Source organism: Euprymna scolopes, chromosome 6 (assembly GCF_053919585.1).
Source record: "Euprymna scolopes isolate OS-2025 chromosome 6, ASM5391958v1, whole genome shotgun sequence".
NCBI classification, from domain to species: domain Eukaryota; kingdom Metazoa; phylum Mollusca; class Cephalopoda; order Sepiida; family Sepiolidae; genus Euprymna; species Euprymna scolopes.
The window spans coordinates 97,893,359-97,901,618 of NC_136487.1; the positions used below are offsets into that span (position 1 = coordinate 97,893,359).

General features: G+C 32.9%; 1 protein-coding gene across 1 annotated transcript in view; it reads left to right on the top strand.

Annotated features, from left to right (window-relative positions):
• The first annotated feature begins 3,190 nt into the window (after positions 1 to 3,190).
• LOC145277817 (high affinity copper uptake protein 1-like) overlaps positions 3,191 to 8,260 on the top strand; it is a 224,376-nt gene continuing 219,306 nt past the window's right edge. Inside the window, exon 1 of the mRNA XM_080129704.1 lies at positions 3,191 to 3,212. The gene's annotated coding sequence lies outside the window, so the exon portion shown is untranslated. The remainder of the gene's footprint in view (positions 3,213 to 8,260) is intronic.

The window sequence follows — 8,260 nt, forward strand, 5'->3', positions numbered from 1 at the left end:
CTACTTATTATTTTCTACAGCACCATTTGGCTTTTGTATAGTAAATCATGTGTTCCTCTTTTGCCTATTAAGAATTCTTTCTAAGTAATCCACGACTATTAAGAGAGTGGTAAATTTGTTCTCTCAATTGTGCTATTAGTATTTTCTACATGGTAGGTAACATGTTATGGGTCTGTAGTTGCTAACAACGGTTTCATTTTCTACGCCTTTTTGTATCAGTGGTTCCCTTTTCTGTACTTTATTATTATTATTATTATTATTATTATCGATATATTAATACGCAAATTCGCTTCGACCGTTATCATTCTGACCATCCCTTAAAAGGAAAATGGAATATTCCAAATGACTAAAAAAATGGTGTTGCTAGTTAGGAAAACACATTCTAGGTACATATTAATACGTTAAAATATGTAAAATCATATAGTGCTTTTGTTATTTAGGAATCTTTTAAATTTTTGCATTTAAGGTGAAATCATTATTACCTACTTATATGCCATATAGAAATTAGTTCAAATTGCAACACAATTCGGTGTAAACATTATGGTGAAAAAATTATGACATACTCAAGTGTAGCTTCGACCGTTATCATCCTGATATCCTTTGAAAGGAAAGTTGAAAACAAAACAAAAAATTGGTATCACCGGTTAGGAAAACCTTTTTTCTAACTATTTATTTTATGCTCTGAAAAAGTAACTTCTGATTAATTATAAAAATGCCCTGGAAAGTCGCTTTTGATTAATTGTAAGACTTTTTTTATCAACTACTATATATAACGTTACAAAATTTTAACATTATAAAAATGCCCTGGGAAAGTAATTTCTGATTAATTCTAAAAAATTCCCGCCACAACCATCACCATCGTCCCAGCATCGTCCCACCATCGCCACCGCAGCCGCCACCACCACTACCACCGCTGCTACCGCCACTGCCTCTATTGTAACTGCCACTACCATCATATTGGCACAATCAGCACCGCCAGCGCCTTCATCTGTACTGCAACTGCCGCCACCACCACTTCTACCACTCCCATAACGACGACCACCACTGCCATTAATACCATTGCTACCACTTTTATCTCCACTGAAACCGAAACCATGACCACAACCACGACCACGACCACGACGACCACGACGACTACGACCACGGCCACGACGACAACGGCCACGGCCACGATGACGACGACGACGACGACGACAACGGCCACGGCTACGATGACGACGACGACGACGACGACAACGACGACGACGACCACCACCACCACCACACTGCTGCCACCGCCACTACCGCTGCTTCTATCTCCACTGTAACTGCCACCACTACTGCCACCACCACCACCACCACTACTGCCACTACCGCAACCAAAACTCACATTAAATCATAGTAGTATAACTTTTAAATAATAAATTAGGTGCTTTTACAGTATAGTATCTATATGAAAAAACAAACTCTTAGTCGTGATGCAAGGAAAAGTTTGCACAGCCGTAAAATAATCAAGTAGTTCATTTTAAATAAGAAATAAGGTACTTGTACAGTAATTGACCCAAGAAATAACGTATTTGTACAGAATAATACCCATATAAAAAACAGAAAATCTTACCTATGACGTCCATAAAAGTTTTTAACACCGAAAAATCCGTCATATCATCAAGTATTATGACTTTTCATTGTTTTCTTGTATACAAGTACCTTATTTCTTGGGTAGAATACTGTACAAGTACATTATTTCTCCTCATATTATTGCGAAAGCGGGTTGAGGGAACGGAAGGGGTATAATGAGTCAGTTACGGAAATGGCTGAAATAGTTTATGATCTAAAAATCACTTTATTTCATATATTTTTAAAGAGTGGCGTGTATGGTGTAACTTCCGGTAATGGTTGAAGCAATTTACGATCTAAACATCACTTTATTTCATATATATCTTAAGAGAAAGGGACTATACATAGTAAGTCCCGGAAATGGCTGAAGCAATTTACGATCTAAAAATCACTTTATATCATCTAACAAATTCACACATTCAATTTCATAATGAATTAAGAATATTTATCTAATGTGTATATATATTTGCAAGTGCTGCCATATCATCTGCCAATGTCATACACTTTTATTTTTTTCTTTAACCAAATCCCACTAATAGCACTCCTTACTAATTCATCTATTTTCTTACCACGATGAAAAAATTGCAAAAGTTGTTATGTAACATGTTTCTATCACATTTTATTTCTTACATGCCAAATTATCAAATTATCAAGAGAAGATTATGACATAGTTTTTGCTAATTGATTTACAAGTCACTTTGATTAAATTATAATCTCTAGAAAAAAGTGATGCCTTACTATAGTCCTATTTCTTTTAATAATATATATCAAGCAATTTTCTATATTTTACTAGAAAAATATTTATTTTATAATTTTAATTCACAGTCTAATTGGAGTTAATATTACTCTGATTATTCCAAGATATTCTATTGTTTGCTTATGTTTTCAACTACCGTGGAATTTACACGGGTTTTGCTAGTTATTATTATTATTATTATTATTATTATTATTATTATTATTATTATTATTATTGTTGTTGGTGTTGTTGTTGTTGTTGTTGTTGTTGGTGGTGGTGGTGGTGTTGTTGTTCACATATGTATTTTTTATTTGTTTATTTACTTACTAATTAAATAAAACATTTTAAAATACGTGAAACAATGAAAAATATAAAAAATCAATAAAATTATTAAAATGCAAATTGTGTAAGAATTTTCGCAAGGAAATCAAATAAAGTGTTAGCGTAATGTTGTTGAGTGCGGCTTACATCAATAATGCTGAAAAAACTGAAGAAAAGTGTGTGTTTTTGTTGTATACTATTTTGAATACAGTAATAATTACTAATTATTAACCAGAAATTACAAATACCCACACAAAAAGCAATTAACCAAGATACAGCAAAACTCCTCGATATACCAGGAGTAGTAGAAGTGTGCGAAATGAGAAACTATCATTTTTCAGCAAACTGATTTCCTAACAACGCTTATTAAAATGGGTCACATTAGCACGCACTCTTACTAGTTCTGTGCACGACAACAAACTTCTTACTGGTGGCGATTTAGACGATAGATTTCATCAGGCAAGCATAAGCATATCCGGGCCTAGTGATATCAAGATGATCCAGAAGTTAACAAGAATCCCGCCAAGATAGATCGCTTTCAAAGATTCAGATTCCAAAAGTAAGTTAATTATCTTTTCCATTCAAAATCATTTTCCTAACTAAATACATAAAATGCATTTTAAGAGAAAAACAAGATTTAGGAAAAGTACGAAAATTAAACTGAAATAGCTAAAAACAACAATATAATTGAATGTGGAACACATTTTGTTATTTAGGGAATGTTCCCCATGTCTAACTTGAGAAATCGAAGAGGGAGCAAATAAGGTTACGAATAGGTTTCAGATGAAATAATATTTGCAGGAGACAAAACCATTAAGAAACAAGGCGGTAAGCAGTATAACGTCTGATAAAATAACGTCTGATGAAATAAAAAATGTTTTCCTCTAACCAAATTGCAGAAAAGAAAAATATTTGGTAAATTTGGCTACTATTGATATTTTCATTCAAACTAAGAATCGTCGAGTAGGGAGAGATAATCTAAAGATTACGTCATAAGGTAGATATCCTGAGCATATGGAAATTTGTCATGGCCGCAAGTAGGGTTGCTGCTATCGAGCATTTCCTAGAGAAGAATATCAGAAACCAAACAAGAAAACGAAATGTGGATATGAATTAGTAGAATGCTAAAGTGTTGAAAGCGGGAACACTACTAGACAATGCATTTATAATTAGAGAAAAGGGTTGAAGTACGTTCGAAATAAGCTCGGCCAACGAAAGAAACATGAATTATTGCCTTTCTTTATGATAGTGGCTTTTCAGAGTAAATAAAGTTCAGGCGTGGGAATAATAATTTACAATAGTAACTTTTCACCTGACGTGGACAAGTACTTCAACTAACATGACCACAGATTAGATCAACCTGTAAAATTCAGTCAGAAATTTAATACAATTTTTTTTTACCATTTCGAAGCTCACTCTGCGAATACGGTCACCATCGACTAAAAGCATTTGTGATATTTGTAGAGTCTTACTTGTTACTGAAGTTGAATCTTAGTCGTCAATAGTGGAGTGTAGAGAGCATAGAATCCAAGTGGGTGAAAAAAAAAAAAAGATAAATCTACAAGAAGCAAACGGATAATATCTAAAAAGTAAAAGTCAGGCGAAAATGTAAATATACATTGGAAAATTAATAATTTACCAGGATTTCTTTGTTGTCAATAAATTAAATACAAATATCAATTTAGGCTATCAATGTTTTATTTGTAACCAGTTATAGCCTAACATGATTTTTGCATTTAATCGATTATGAAATCGAGTACATAATTATTTCGATTTAAATACCCTTAAGATTAAGAACGTGTGGCATTGGTTAGGCTGCAGAACACAACGGTAATATGCCTGGGTACATGTGTATACGTGAATGGGGAACAAGGCTAATTAAACGATTTAGGCATTAGTATAGCGTGGAGCAAATTAAACGAGTTTAACATATTTTTAATCAATACCATTGTGAAGAAGAATGTCAACAGTGGCAATATTAGCTAATATTATTGCAAATGATACTAATCGAATCATGCAATCTAACCAGTTGGTCTAACAACCAATCTTGGTTAAGGTGGGTAGCGTAAAGGAAATATTAATAAAGACGGTTACAATGACATAGAGGCTGAACATTTTCGTATTTTCGATGTGAGTACAAGTAAGGAAATCTCTCTCTCCCTCTCTCTCTCCCTCCCTCTCTCTCTCTCTCTCTCTCTCTCTCTCTCTCTCTCTCTATATATATATATATATATATATATATATATATAAAAGTGAACGTGAACGTGTCTGTGTTTCTGTGTGTGTGTTTGTGTACATTTCCCTACGCAATAACTCTGTCAATTTTTAGTCTACAGACTCGAAATTTGATATACAGTGTACTGAGATTTGGGAAAATCGATGTGATCGGTTTTTGGCCAAAAATCTGGTGATTAAAGGGTCAGAGTTCAACGATTTGACCTTTGAGAACTCTACCAAACTCCTCCCACAATTTTGGGTTTACGCACTTGAAATTTTAGATATAGGTTCCTTGCACATGGATCTAACTTAATAACTTGATTTGAGCCGAAAACAATAAATGTTAAGGGGTCATAATAGGAGTCAAAGTTTTAAAAAATTGACCTCTACGGTCTCTTCCAAATTACTCAGACAATTTCTGGTCTAAATATTTGAAATTTTACATAAAGGGTATTCAGAGATAGAGCAAGTTTTTTCATCATTTTGGGTCGAAAATTTTTAGTTACCAATATATAAATGTATGTAAGTATGTCTTTTGCATGTCTCTCTTAAACTTTCAATAGAGGCGACGGATTTTACCAAGATCAGTATCGTTTTAAAGTTCGACCTTTTATACGACAAATATCGAAAAATTGACTAAAAACATTAATATCTTCCCCTTCAACTAGGCACTTTTCTACAGGGGGGGGTCACTTTTTTCGCCGATATTTTTTAAAGTTATCCTCTCCTTTAGATTGTCTAGCCTTAATTTTTAAAATGTCACTTCCGGTTTGGCGGTGGTCGTAACAGCATAAACGTTAGGTTTTACCCCGTTCTTTTCCTCATTTGCGGTACGGATTCGAACCTGCCTTCCTACTACCACTTTTTTTTGTTCAACATACACATCCAAACACCCGGGCAACGCAGGGCTGAAATGCTAGTATATTCATAAACCTAAATAGCATATGTAAAGATATGAGATTAAATGTGTATTATATGTGCATATACATGAGGTAATTTATCTATATATCTATATAATTACAAAACTCAAATGACCTTGCAGCGGGTGTTGTAACCCAACATCCGGTTTACGACTTTCGGTTGCGCATGCGTACATAAACATAAACCCATAACAGCGTAAACAAATAAACACAACTCGCTGGACCGGTTTCGTTCGAACAAACGGACGTCCTCAGAAAAGCGAATATCTTAAATTTATTGAATAAAAAACTTCAAGATAAGGGAATCAAACGCAAAACGTGATTACAAATAATGTGTATAATCATCGACCTGTTTCATATATACGATATATATTATACTAATAATCAACGCGACAATAAAAGGTATTGTTTTACTGTGTACGTTTTCAGCGCCCCAATTCCTTTTTCGCGTTTAAATTATTCAAATAAACAATTGTTAATACTTTCTGCTTTTTTTACATCATTCATTTACGTATTACGTTTAAGTTATTTTAACGCAATTTTCTTACAAATAAATCTACTTTAACCCGTTGACAACCATAAGAGAATTTTACAACAGCGATCTACCCATCACCTTCATTTCTTTTTAAATTTATGCTCCATTTTTTAATACACCTTTCTTAAAAACATTCATACATTTTTTTCTACACTACCAACATAAATAAATAACCCCGAAATATGTTTTTTTTTTAAATTGCATCACAAATAAATAATCAACGCGACAATGAAACGTATTATTTTACTGTGTACGTTTTCAGCGTCCCAATTGTTTTTTTCGCGTTTAAATTAAAAGATATATCAAATTTTAAATTTAACTTTAAGTATTATGGTGCGCATTTACCTATAAGTATGGCAAACCACTTATAATTCAATGACTGTAAGTCTTTTTAAAAAAGATAAACAATAATAACCAGAACGACTCATAGAAATCTATGTATATTCTTTTTTCATTTTAATATACTTTCATAGAAATGTTTCTGTTATGTCACAAAAACTATTTTCTTTATGCCACAAGTGTCACGCTCAGTGGCGGCTCGTGCCTAAGATTAGTGAGGGTGCTGTTTAAAAAAAATAGCTATTGTTTTAATATTGTATAAAAATAAAACAAACATAAAAAATATACATAATTTATATGTATGCATCCGTATAAAAATACAATAACTTAAAGGAATCCTAAATAGATGTAAATATTTTAAATATTTTACTTATTACATTCATTTGAAAGTAAACTTCATTCTTCTTGTTTTAATATGTGAGAAAAGATTGATAATTTTCTCCTTAGCCTCTGAATGACTGCTGAAGAACTTTTTTATCAATTGAAAGCACTGCAAGTTCATTTAGTCTTTCGCAACCCATGGTGTTCCTTAGAAAAGTTTTTATTCTTTTCAGAGTTGAAAAACACCGTTCTGCCTCTGTCATGGGAATTGTCAAGATAATTTTTATGAGTTTTGTGATTTCACTAAGAACATCGTTTAAATTGTTTTCCAAAATAAATTCCAGGAGATCAATTACTTTGCAATACTCATGGATATCTGACCTACTATAAAATATTTCTAGCTCAGTTTCAAACTTTTCTTTGTCAATCATAGGATATGCTTCAGTTGTCAAGGATATCTCTTCTGTAGGTAGTTTTTTTCTTAAAACTAGCAAAGCTTTTCTTGTAAAACAATTTAGCAAGTATTAAATGTTTAGTTGAAGAATATCTGTCCGTTATATCAACAGATATATAGTCATACAGTTCTTTAGCTTCGCCCTTGAGTGTTTGTGAAGGATTTTCACAGTATTTGGTCTTTCTTATCTCTAAAATAGCAGTTTTGAAATTTGTTGTGTATTCATTGACTTTATATATGCTAATTTTCCGAGAAATAATTTCAACATGAGACATAATTTTATTAGATAGCTCAAACCAAAATATGAAATTTTCATCGTTCAAATATTTCAGAATTCCTGTCGCTTCTGCAACGGTCTCATCTACATATAATTTTGACTGAATTTCAGTGACAGTTTTTTAATGCTTGAACATTTTCATGAACTCTATGTATGATAAAGTTCCACCTTGTGGCGGATGGACGTAGAATGCTTACATCCAGATGCTTCTTGAAAAATGAACAGACGCTGTGGTGATCTAGAAAAGAAAGTCGGAATAGCCAAAATATTAGAGTTAAATATTCTAGCATTTCGTGTAATGCTTGCTGCATTCCTCATTATTAAATTAAGTTGATGCGCATAACAGTGAGTGAAATGGGCATTACTATAAACTGCTTCTATTTTCGCCTGAACACCAGCTTTTTTGACTTTCATGACATTTGCATCATCAAATGTCTGAGCTATCAGTTTTTGGCGATTCCCTTGAAGGATTATATCCAATTGTTGTAGAATAGATTTTGATATTCCATCAGCGGTTTGGTTTTCTGGAATAAAGAATCCCCAA